The following is a 13,574-nucleotide window of genomic DNA, read 5'->3' as shown; positions in this document are numbered from 1 at the left end:
CCTAAGTCCTGTAATTGTCCATAAAATTCAAACCTTAAAAATATCCCACAGGTAGTTGTAAAAAAAAATCATTCTTGAAGAACCCCAGAAAATCTTTAAGATATGGCATGGCAAAAAAGATACCATAAACATCACAATGATACTTAGTTACTCTATGGAGGAACACACACAGCAAAATGAAATATTGAAGAACTATTCATAAGCTAATGGGGTTTTCCATGCTTCCCACTGGCAGCGTGGGACCACCAGACCCACTGGCTGAAGTTAAACTAGACCCCTAGCTGGTGCAAGAGATATTGCAGAAAAACAAGTAACTTTGAAGTGTACGGAGCTTAATACGTCCGTGGCTGCATGCGCTGAAGTTTGGCATGCCCCTTCTGTAAAATGGCTATGGCAAAACGCCCCTTCCCCACTCACTCCCCAATCTTGGATACTGTAGTAAGTGTCCTTTGCACTCGCAGGCGCACAGAACAGGGCTGCATTCACGGCCGTATCTGATGGTTCTGGGCTTGCGTAGAGTGATTTTGCGGACAATACGCTTCAAATTGGCACATACATGCCTTGATGAATCAGGCTCTATATCTGCACTCTTCAACTGTCCAATATTTGTCTGAGAGTGAACTTGCAAACCTACTTGGAGGCACTGAGGAATCTAACTAACTAGTAGTATCTGAGCAATATGGTTAGCAAGTAATGGTTCTGGCAAAGGAGTGGGTGAAACTATTCTGTGCCTCCAGCACAATATTCACCATTTAGCAGGTTTTGTCTAAAACTGGCCCTAACTGCTGAGATGGGTGAAAACTATAACATTGTTATGCTGTCTAGGGCCCCATTTATTCTCAATCAGGCTTTTGCATTACAGTTATGGTAATTGCTGATGCTTTCATAGACTTGGCTATTGTTGTATATAAATGATTGTATGGCCTGTTACAGTATCGGCTCAGGTGGGGAGGGCAGATTGCAGGAATCGCAATGCAATGTATTTATTAATGAATGTTTTATATAGGCAAGTGTTGATACATTATAATCCACTACTGCAATAATGGCATGAATATGTTGTGAATTAGAAGGAATACTGGACTCATTTTTAGATCTGAAATATATAGGATTCTGTCATTGTGCTTAATCAGTGGCAGAACTACCTCCAGAGCAGTATATGCTTTCAGTCAAGCTGTGAAGGTCTTTGAATGCTCAGTAGATAGGGTCCATAAACTCCCCTGTGCCTATTGCAAGTTAGCAAGATATATACTAGTTCTTTTCTGATGTGATATGGTATTTGTATGGTATGGTATGGTATGGTATAGTATTGTATGGTATGGTATGGTATGGTATAGTATGGTATGGCATGGCATGGTATAGTATGGTATGGTATGGTATGGTATAGTATGGTATGGTATGGTATGGTATGGTATAGTATGGTATGGTATAGTATGGTATGGTATGGTATAGTATGGTATGGTATAGTATGGTATGGTATGGTATGTTATGCTGATCAGTTATGTTGTTGTTATGTTGGTCTCTTAATGTTACTATGTTAGATGCTGTGTACTAAATGGATATTTATGCAACAAAACACCGGCCCATCAAGTTCAACCTATTTTGGATCTCCTGCGATCCCTATTTTATTTTTGAAATTGATCCAAATAAAGAACCGCCAATCTGAAAAATCCCTCCTGACCCAATATTGCAGTTCTATTTCTCCTTGGATCCACTACTATTCTTCATTTTAATTAACGATCGTAGCCCAGGATACTCTTTTCCACTAAAAATTTGTTTAACCCCTTCTTGAACATATCAGTTGAATCTGTCATCACATCCTTCCCTGGTAGTCAATTCCACATCTTTTCTGCCCTTACTGTAAAGAACTCTTCCTTTGCTGGTTGTGAAACTTCTTCTCCTCTAACCTTAGGTGGTCACCATGTATCCTGTGCACAGTCCTATGTCCCTCTCATCTCCCAGCTCGTGTCTCTCTCAGCCTGTGTCCCTCTCATCTCCCAGCCCGTGTCTCACTCGGCAGGGGATGGCCAGGCTTAGCTAGTCAAACCCAGAGAAACTGATCAAGCAGGAAGGCAGTCTCAGCACATAACCAATAAATAAAGGCTGCCGGCTCGGCTATTGATTACAAGACCTGCAGGTCTGCCAAGCAGGATCTGCTGCAGCTCACAATGTGCACACAGCCTGTCACTGCTTCCAGGCGGCCTCAGGAAGCCATCGGCCTACCGGGAAAAGTCCTGGTAAGGTCTATGGCCAATCTACCTCTGGTAGTAGTGTACAGTAACCAGTGATGAAATGAAAAAGCACTGAGCCATCTTCATTGGAAAAAATAAATGATGTAGCTTCATTTTATTTACAGTCCTGCAGCCATACTTGCCAGCCTTTGAAATCTGTCCCCCGGGAGAGCACAGAAAACAGGTAATGTGGCAAGGGGTAGGAAGGGGGCGTGGCAGCATTGTCACATCAGCATAGCTCCGCCCCCCTGTTCGGCAATGCCGAAATTCATAACATTGAATAACGGTGAGGGGCTTAATGCTGTCATTAAGCCCATCCCCACTATTCAATTCCTTGAATTTCGCAATTTTATAGTGAATGCTGTAAGGATCCGGGAGGTCGCCTACTCTTCTGGGAGCCCAGGAGCCTCCCGGAAATTCCGGGACAGTAGGCAAGTATGCCTTCAACTCTCTCTCTAGCACACATGACTTTGTTTCAATAAAAACCATGTTGATTTGGCACATTACAAGAAAATAATCATATTATCCTGTAGAAATTCTGTAGCACTAAACACTTTTTGTTTGCACCACTTGTCTCAAGAGCTGACATGCTCATAGTATCGGAATGTTTCATCTACATTGTTTCCCCATTTTAGTGTACTTACACTTTCTCTGTTTCCACATCTCTTTTAGCGTCGTTCTCAAATACACCCAGTGCACATGCAAATACAATTTGGAATACATGCACAAAAGACTTATACACATCATGTATGCGGATAAAATGAATACTGAAACTTATAAAGACGTAAATATGAGAAAGCGGAAATATTTTTTTTTTTTTTTTTTTTTAATAGAAGTGCTTTGCATTATGGAGACTTGTAATTACAAAATTAAGAAATATTCACTGTAATCAAATTTATGCTAGCAATAACATTCAGTGATGAAGGGTGGGCAGGTCACCATGGAATACATAAGAATGTGAGAACGTGTTCCTGGAGAAATGTACTATACCGGTGCTAGTTGTTATTCTACCATCTATATATTGATGTGATCCATATGTTGCTTTTATCTCGCTAGGCTACAAGGGATGAAGAGATGAACCATTACCACACAACTGAATATTTTTGACCAAACGATTATTAAGCCTGCCACCACGTCAAGGTAGACTCTTGCAGCAGGGCCCTAACCTAACATTATACTATATCTTATTATAGTCTATTTCTTTTTTATTCAATCTTTTGATAAATATTATCATGCTTTTACTAACACCTTATGATATCTTACCTTACTTTGTATCCATTCAATATTCTTACATCTTCCTAATCAGCTCATGTATTCTAATAGTGTCCTATGCAATACAATATTTTATCTTCAAATAGCCTGTTGTAATCTTCTTATTAACTGTTTGAATATTCTAATATATTTTATTCTTTTTAATTCAATATATTTAAAATTGTATTTTTCTGACTTATCCTATCATATACTAACATTATACCTGTGTGTATATCACTAATAGAAGTGTTTCTATTTGTTCATATAATATATGAAAATTATTGTATCTCAGTTGCTGTTTTTAACATCTTTATTCTAGTTTACATCCTGTCATGTTGTACTGTAATATTTTATCTGCTAATACCCTGTACTATATAATGGTGTTACATGAGTTCCTACCATATATGATCTTATTATAGCTGATTATTTTGCTAAAGAGTCATTTAGTTTAATCCTTTGGCCAAAAATATACATGGAAACATCTAGAAGTCCCTGCAGTCACTGTAATATCTAGGCTTTGTGTATCGTTATATATTTTTAATGCAGTTCTCTCAGCACCTCTAAGATGTATTTACACTTATAATGTTGTGTCTGTTTCTACATGTTTACTTTTATCCTCTATATTTAAAAAATAAATTTCGATGAATTAATATTGGCTATTTTTGTTTGGGATTTGCAATAAATGTTGTTATTTTTAGTTGATACTCCAGAGCAGGACACAGGGCAGGTAACAGGGAAATGGAAAGGGATGAGGCGGGTAACACAGACGACACGGTCTCCTGGAATATCGTCTTATTGCTCCATCATGATGGTTATTGCGGTTTCTTCCCCAAGCCCAGTGGTGCTCGTCTCTCATCACCTAAAACAATACAATAAGAAAACTGTGATACAACATACGGAGCCAGAGGGCCACACAAGTGACTTTGAGGGTCACACTCAGATCACAGTCTGCTAGGTGGACATCCATGCTCTAGAATAGAGGTGCACATCTTGTGGGTCCAGAATCTGTTTTGTGGCCCTGTGACTGTCATATATGTAAAACATACTATTGGGAACCACAGTTTTGTTGACCACCATTGCTCTGGGATACAGCGCTTTTAGTCCATAATGACAATAGGAATATGATGAATAAAGGTGTCCATGCACAATGAGGAAAGCGTTCCCTTCTATATATAACCACAAACATTTGATCTATTTCCTAGTGACAACATGCACAGATCTATGAGCCAATGCTTTACACTTTAGATATTCAGAGCATGATACTGGCAAATACTAAGAGAGATCACCATCTATAGATGGACAATATCATTATGTTTCATGTTCCACAATGTTGGGTAGTTACTGTGTTAGTGCCATTGTCTCCATAGCAATTCACCTGCAGAGAATCCACTACACAGACCAGTCCCCATCTGACTCCTTGCTCTTAAGTCGTCATTTTTACCTCATATAACAATTTATTATTTACCACTCAAAGAACCATCAGTAGTTATTTACTGCAGTAAATATATGTAACAGTACAGTATAGTCACATTGCTATAGTCACATCCGCCTCAGTCTCTCCTGTGTCCCAGTTTTCTCTTATAAACACTTTCTGCGCTGCTTTCTGTGTCACAATATTGTGCTCTAATTGCATTCTGATTGGGCAAGGTCAATAACCATTTAGAAAGTGACAGAACTCACTTATATCCTTGACATTAAGCACTAGCAGGTAGGTATTACAATTAATGCACCACTGTGCCAGATGATCCCATATGCTGTAACTATGTCAGGAGACCCCAATGTGAAATTGATGTGCACAGAACCTATCCCCACATTACATCATTCTGTAAGGAAGCATCACTGAGCCACGTGTCCCCCAGGAGTCACTGATGCTGGCTGTGTATAGAGAAGGTTGTAGGTAGTGGAGGCTGTGGGGGGATATTCTGCTATTCTCAGCTGCAGTCCTTATATGTCTGCATGTGGTGCTACATGCTTCTCCTAGACCATATGGTGACTCCATTGACATGGGATGTGAGGTTGGCTTGAAGAACATCACATGATGTCTCTAGGAAGCGTGTACTCTCCTATCTGGGGTCAGTTACATGTACTATGTTGTACCCTGTCGTTGACAGCACAGTGCTGACAGCTGTGCACTCACTGAGCAGTGATAGGTCATTTAAAATTGGGTCGAGAGTAGAACCAGGACAACGATCTTGGAACCCTGGGGCACAGTCTAGTGATGTCGCTATGTGAATATAGTAAAACAGCATCCTTGTGTAACACACAATACTTATTACTATTCCAAATTGCTTTGGTATTTAATGTTGTTCAATTGGACGACATGTTTTTTTCAGATACATTACACTGTACAATGCTTACAAGAGGTGATTTTCCGATGAACCCCATAGTGATCCATGAATTTCTTCTACTTCTACTTATCCTACTATTTTACACACCTCTTCACACTGTTCCAGAGTCACAAATGTTCGGAGCTTCATTCTGGTCCATAAGGCTTCTGTGTTCTTCAGGAACATCTCGATAGGAGCATGTCGTGCACCATAAGTGTAGATTGTATGGTAACAAAATTCTTCCTCTTCCATTTTATATGCAAGTAACCTACAGAAACAGAAGACCATTAGGAGTAGGTACGTCTGTGTCATATAGCCAACACATTTACAAAATATGTTTTAATTACCATGATTAAAATGAAGCTGCCCTATCTTGTATAGTTCCTTTTCTATAAGGTACAAGCTGTGAATAAACTGTGGTGTTGAATATATAGAGGGTGTATCTATCATAGAGGTAGGGCCCTCTTCTGGTGAAAAAACTTTAAATTAAATCTTTTTACTCTGCATAATGTATTAATGAGATTTCCACCAACAGTATTCACTCCAGTCTTATTTATCAAGTGTCCACCATGATCCCTGATCTGTAAGCGACATCTCAGGATGGCATTAACAGAAAGAATACATTGAAAAATCGAATTAACCGATAACTTTTTCTAAGAATGGGGATAATGTCCCAGCGACAGAAATAAATACACTTGAATAGAGAGAGGGGGGGATTGTAAATGTAGTGTAACATATTTCATATGTACAGTGAATATATATATATATATATATATATAGATAGATAGATAGATAGATATTATATATATATATATATATATATATATATATATATATATATATATATATTAATAAGGAGGGGGTTGGTTTACTAGGTGGGAAGATTAGGAGGGACAGAGGCTCTATACGCATTATATACAATTTATTGGGTGCCTGGGAGGGTGTGTTCTGGTTCTACAATATATTTTTACATCTAGAATTTTTTTTGAATCAAGCTTTCTAGTTACACGCGTGTGCTGGGCCCCGCACATGCTCAGATGAGAACATGGGCCACTAGAGAGATATGTAACTTTTATGGCTCAGGATATTTTTCTCCATCACAACTGAGTATCTTTCAGCTGCCACGGTGATAAACTAATGTTGGAGCACCGAGATTAGTATATTAATATATTGCCATGATAAACTGAGATAAAAGATTAGACTTGTTTCGACCATGATGTCTTTCAATAACAAATATACCCTACAGTGCTGCCCGCCCGCTGTGCTGACAGATATGTGCTTTTTTCTTGCAGCAAATTAGGGAGAGGGGGAATTTTTACCTCTAGGCCTTAAATGACCTGTACATTGCTGTGCCCTGATGTTACACCCATAGTTCCTCTGTTATTTGATTGTTTAATTCTAACACACTATCCTCCATTGTCTGGACAGACAGTAAACTGTTTATTAGGTGAGTAAGTAACCCATGTCTTTGGCTCATGAGGGAATTAATCATGAGGGAAAATACTTACAGTGCAGAGTAAAAGTTGACACAGGTGTATTCGCTCACTGTGAGGCCGGCTCTCTGGAAGTACACGAACACCATTGCCAGTAGGTACTAGAATAGAAATACCAGATACATAGTCAGAATGGAGAAATACATGTGTATATACCCAGCAGTCCTATTGTACAGTGGTTCAGGTCCGTTTCCTGTGACAGAAAGAGTGTGTTCCCAAGAATTAAGGACATTGCAATAGGATTTGGGGCCATAGGTTTGGTGAATCTAAATGTGGGCTGAGCAGATCAGGGGTATGGCTTAAAACATCCTGATTTTCAAATCGGAAATGTTGGTTTGAAAGTGTATAAACTCATTGCAGATAAACTTAGACACAACACAACCTCTTGCTGGAAGACACAGTCCTTGGTGTATGTTGAGAAGCCCCTTACTGGGAGTGACTGGACTACATCCATAATGGGAAATAAACATCCCCCACAAAGATGAAATCCCATTTAAATTGTTTACATGGTGCAAAAAGTATAAATAAGTCAACAATCAGACATTATCTTTCTCTATTTCAGTTTGCACTGCCCTGGCCAAAGATAATATCAGACTGATCATTATATATTACCTGCTGTTGAGTAAAACTATAAGAAAATAGTAATGGTTAAGTAACAGTAAAATAAGTACCTTGTCTGATATTCTCATGCAATAATCCCTTTTCAGGAAACTGTAGATGGTACGTTCCTCTGCAATGAAAAGCATGAAATGTTCAAATGTTATATGATATAGTGGGGAATATTTATATCAACGTTTCTACATGTAACTGTGAGGAAGAGTTGGTGTTGCCCATAGCTGCCATCCAGACATTTACTTTCATGTATAAACTACTAGAAAATTACAGGATCTCATTGATTGATATGGACACCTGCTTTTCTACACAGTAACCTATAAAATAATAATCAATATGCTATAAGTGCAGTGATGTAGAATATTAGACAGACTTTCTAAAATAATTTTCTCATACCAAAGTTGAACATGATGCAATGGGTTTATAGGGTGTTGCTGGTTGCCAGAAGCTGGTCACCACTCACTACTCCAACTGGCACTGATTGGCCAAACCAGCAACTCACCATCTTTTAGTGTTAACTGGACACCAATATGATATCCCCAGTTGTAGCTGCCACCACCCGTCTGCTTTAAAGGCACCATGAGCCACTCATGGCTCTTGTGCAAAGTGTAGCTGCTGCAGCAGCTCTTTGCTGGTTGTGCTGACTGAATGCTCTCTGACCACTTACTGTGGATCAAGACTGCTGGGTAGGAGGACAGTGCTGACTCAGCACTCTGGGCTCAATGCAGGACAGCCGAGGATGGATTAAAATGTGCCCTTTAATCAGTTATCACAGGAACACAGCAGGGACAGGTGCCCCAAAGGAACTAGCAGCCTCTTACTAGTAATGGTATTTATTGGCTCAAATAGCTCCTTTAAGTGTATACAAACATCACAAGAAGATAGTAATGTTTCCCCCTCTCTACACTACCACCTGTTAGTCTGTGCCAGTAAATATTAACTCTAAATCTCCCACCCAAGCTTTGACCTTTATATCCAGGGCCCCCTCTCAGCCAAATTCAGCTTTAGGGAGTTTGGACCTAGAAGTAGAGAACTGTATTTATTTTCAATTACAATTACCTAGTACTTCTAATATATAGTTAAAATGTTTCCCTCATTATATGGGGGGAGGGGAACTGGTCCAACAAATCATTTCTTGTGGCATTTTTTTTTGTAGAGGGACATAAGATTTTTTTTTTCTTCTTGTTAGCATTATCTGAAGATAAAACTGTTTTTAAATATCATCATGATGTTGACATTTGTGCTATTTTATTATTATTATCCATGTCAATGGAGTCACCATTATTATTATTTATGTGGCTTATTCAATTTATTGGCCTAAATTCATTATGCAAAGAATAATGTCCCTTGGTAGCTAAAATCTCAGTTTCCCATATGTAATGTACTAGATGGAAGAATTCCCAGAATTTTCCCATCTTAAAATCCCTTGCAATGGCGGATACAGATGACAGACCCCATGGTGTAATGAGGGACCTGTGTACTGCAACATGAATATGTGGCACTCTCACTAGAGGCACTTTTTATTTTTAAAAACATGTGTGTCAATGTCTAAGGTGATATTGTGTAATAAACTGATAGTTGTACACATTCTTACTTCACACTTTATAAATTAAACTATTTGTTTTTGCAAATTGATGCATAGATATCTCCATTATCGATACTTGTCCTACTGCTTACATTTTTCTGTCAGATTTTCTATGTTCCATAGCATCAGTGTAGATGCATTTTGCAAAACCAAACTTATAAACTTATTGTTTGCCAATTGTCTTTTGTAATTAATCTACAGTAAGTGAAAGTTGTTTACAAAAATAAGAGATAAGTGGTCTAAAACTCTTCAAGACAGGAACCATTTTTGTGGGTTTGCACTCTGTCAGATTAGCTGGGAATAAGCTTTTAGGCTATTCAATAGAATGTTATATTGGGATACCAAAGGTATTTGCTTTACTCACAGTCTTACAGTGGCAGAAACAGGCTGACACTTCTGTGCTGCACAAGCAATGCTCACATGTGAATACTATTTGGAAAAATCACAGAGCTGGAAACCGGGCAAAACATTTACTGGCCCCATATCACTGGACCCTCCGACTGTCACTGACATCTGGGGTTGTACAGGAATAAGATGCCAAAATTTCTGCAATGGTGCTTATAAAAATAATTTTAACAATTTGGTCTTAAGAAATGTTTGTAGTCTTAATAAATGTTAATAAATGTTGAGAAAATAAGTCCTACCCAGCAGTTTGTAAAATGCAGCTTTGTCCTCTTGTCCTTGGCTCTGATCTTCATGTAGTTTGATTCTCTTGGCAGGGTTCAGCTTCTCTTCGGTTGTCCTGTTATTATAAATTAATATATTTTATATATAGAAATAATGAATACTTATTTTTAAATAAAAGATAAGGGAAGTGAGGTATCATCCATAAATGCACCACTATAATTCATTTTTAATGCGAAAATGCTCCTATTTGTTCACCTAGCACATGAGGGACACATACTGCTTTTGGGAACTACTGCTGTAAAATGGGGATGCAGCTACTTTCCAAGATGCAGGTCACATCTATACACTCAGTACTGCACCGCAGAAATATTCCCCAAGCTAGTGATATTGCGTATTGTATAATATGTGACACAACTATACCCACAGCTCCCATCACAATGTATTTAGCCCCTTACCGATGTGATCCCTTCCACTACTCCCCCCATAACCTACTATATGTAGTGACTGGCTCAGTGCACTTACCTCCTGTCCATTCTCCTCGACTCAGTCATATCCGGCAAAGAACGAAGTTAAAATAAAATGAAAAAAGAAGGTGTAGGTAAAAATGGGCAATAAATTGAGAAACTAAAGGGAAAATCAAGAAGATGCACAATAATATACAATACTAAAGATTAAACAACTTATCTAAATCAAAGCACAATATAACTTATAGTAAAGTATAGTTAAGTAAATTATATACTATAGGTAACTTATGTTCTAACAGATCTAAATATAAATATGCTATATAAAAAGATATAAATAAAAATATATAGGTATTTATAAATTAATTAATGTAATATAATATATGAATATTTTAAATCGCTCAGAATCTATATAATATATGAATATTTCAAATTTCTCAGAATCGCAAGTTGTCGCTGTGTCCAATATCCACAGAGATGTGAGAACCATCAGGTGCCAGAGCTCACGGCCAGTTTGAATATATACAACTGACATCACCATGGCAACCTGCTCTGCAGCTAAAATGCTGCATTACATATATGAACTAATATATTATTTATTTTTTTAGGAAGATGTCACAAGCTTGACATGAGATAATAAATACAGTCAACAGTTATATGTACATCAGTCCACTACTGTTATCTAGTCAACTGTAATCAATAGTTAATCTATGTTAGGTCCCTAACAATGGGCACTTGGCCCACACTGTTCATAGACGGTATTAGCAGTGGAGGAACTAATACCACTGCACAGGGTATGGCTGCTACGGGCAGGGCCAGTATAAGGGCCACATGGGCCTGGAGCTGGAAAGTCTGAAGGACCTATTGAGAGAAGCCCAGTCCCACCGGAGAGGGTGTGGCAATGGAGAGCATAGCTAGCTCCTCCCTCCAACCACCTACATCTCCCTCACATCTTCCCTAACATGAAGTAAACAGCACTAACCGGTTCACTCAGCATTTAAGGAAAATGAAGCGTGGGAAATACATCCAAACTGCCCCTCATGTGGGGACAATACATTATCTACAGAAAAATAGTAAAACAAGCAAAATATAATACGTGGGTCACTTTTCACGTTAACAGCTTGGGCAATGCCTTCCAATCTTACAGTAATACACTTACAAAATTAGTGTTACCAGATACCAATGAAACTTTCACAGGAAATCCTTTTTGAGTGAAACTATATTAGAAAAGTAAGTACATACAAGGTATTTCCAATTTCATGAATAAAAAAAAGTATAAGATCTCCTACCTGGAAATGATTTATCAAGAATTTTTTTAAAATCATAGATAACAATGAAATAATAGTAGCTATTCAATCTCATAAGGAAGGGAAGATAATGGGTCATTTTTAGATCTTAAGCTTAGTGCTCCAAATTACAAAATCTCTTGTCTAAGTCCCGGGCATTCTCCTGATAGATCCTGAACCTGTACATCTTGTTGTACAAACTCCTCCACTGACTCACTCTTTTCCTCTACTAGATGTAGACAGCATACACCCTTATCCTCACTGATCCCATCATCCCTGCAACAGCTGGTTCTGTGTACTTCTTGTGATGGACAAACTCACAAAACAGTCAGACTCTTCATCACTACAACAAAAATTATTACATTTGTTAGCTTCCAATACTTCGTCCTCACTATATATGGCCAAATATTCTATAAATGCCAGTGATTTTTATCATTAGACTGACACTTGACAGAATAATCATGTGTTAGGAAATCTATACTTATGCCACCTCGTCCTGGACCTTCATTTGTCTATTCAGCGAGAGAGAGAGAGAGGGGCCCTGGGTAATTGCTGAGTAAACATATTACTCAGAGAACTATCAAAGCTATGTATATTATTATTATATTTTTGCTTGTTTGCAATAAAAAATTGATATTTGAACTTTGTGGTCACGACTCTTTAACTCCTTGCAACCTGAAAGAACCTTGAAAACGTTTCACAGGAAACAACCACTCATTAAATAGGGATTAAAAATAGAGATGCATGATTGCTAATTGCAATATGTAGAGTAATGGTTCCCAACTTGTTTGGTGATATGATCCACCGATAGATATATATATGCCCCATTATTAATTTCTTCTATACACACCAGTGGTAGAATTATGTAATAAATAGATCAGAACAATACATAAAAATAAGTGTTTAAAAAAGTTGGTACATTTGTTTTAAGAAAAGGAACATAACCTTATGCTAATATAAACGGCAGTTCACAATTGCATCTTATATTCTCACATATCCCTTGTTGGGCATGTTTTCACTTAGTCACACACAGCCTCTGTAGGTGCAGCCCAATCCCATTCAGCGACAGTCAGCCTCCAACGACCGGACTGCTCCCAACCAGGGAAGCCTCCCGCGGTCCATATCACCACACCGCACCGCTCATCACCATGAAACACCGCTACCCTCCTAATGATATAAACCATTGTGTTGCCAGCCTTGTCTTGGTGTGGGGAAAAGCGTGGAGTCTCCCCCACTTATGATAACCAGCACTGGGCAAGTCAGCCGCGGCTGGTGGCACTATAGCAGGGAAACCCGCAGCATAGGGTTCCCCTGTCATAAATACAAGCCAGCCCCAGGCTGCTCAGCACTGGTCTGGATCCAGGCCGGGCTCTGTAGGGCACCTCAAAATTAAAAAACATTGGCTATTGTTATTTAAAACTGTGCGGCTTCCGAGAAATCCACGGGGAGGGGGGGGGGGGGAAGGGGCTAAGAATCTTACCTGCATTAAGCTGCTCCTCTCTGCTCTGTCTCCTCCCCTCCGCTCACTCACTGTCGGGCGTGACATCATCATCACGGCTTGACAGTGCCTGTGAGTGGAGGGGAGAAGACAGAGCAGAGAGGAGCAGGTTAATGCAGGTAATATAAGGAAAGACGTGGGGAGAGAAGGGAAGCGCCAATTTTGATTGACAGGGTACCTTCGGCAGGGGGCGCCGATATTTAAAG

General features: G+C 38.9%; 1 long non-coding RNA gene across 1 annotated transcript; it reads right to left on the bottom strand.

The window, feature by feature from the left end:
• Positions 1-7,984: 7,984 nt before the first annotated feature.
• LOC142103503 (uncharacterized) lies at positions 7,985-10,722 on the bottom strand. Its single transcript, XR_012679380.1, has 3 exons — positions 10,646-10,722; positions 10,141-10,238; positions 7,985-8,029 (listed from the first exon to the last, which is right to left on the bottom strand). It is a non-coding gene; the product is annotated as an uncharacterized LOC142103503 (long non-coding RNA).
• Positions 10,723-13,574: the final 2,852 nt, after the last annotated feature.

Source organism: Mixophyes fleayi, chromosome 10, assembly GCF_038048845.1.
Source record: "Mixophyes fleayi isolate aMixFle1 chromosome 10, aMixFle1.hap1, whole genome shotgun sequence".
Classification (NCBI taxonomy): domain Eukaryota; kingdom Metazoa; phylum Chordata; class Amphibia; order Anura; family Limnodynastidae; genus Mixophyes; species Mixophyes fleayi.
This window is presented reverse-complemented; position numbering and strand designations above follow the sequence as displayed.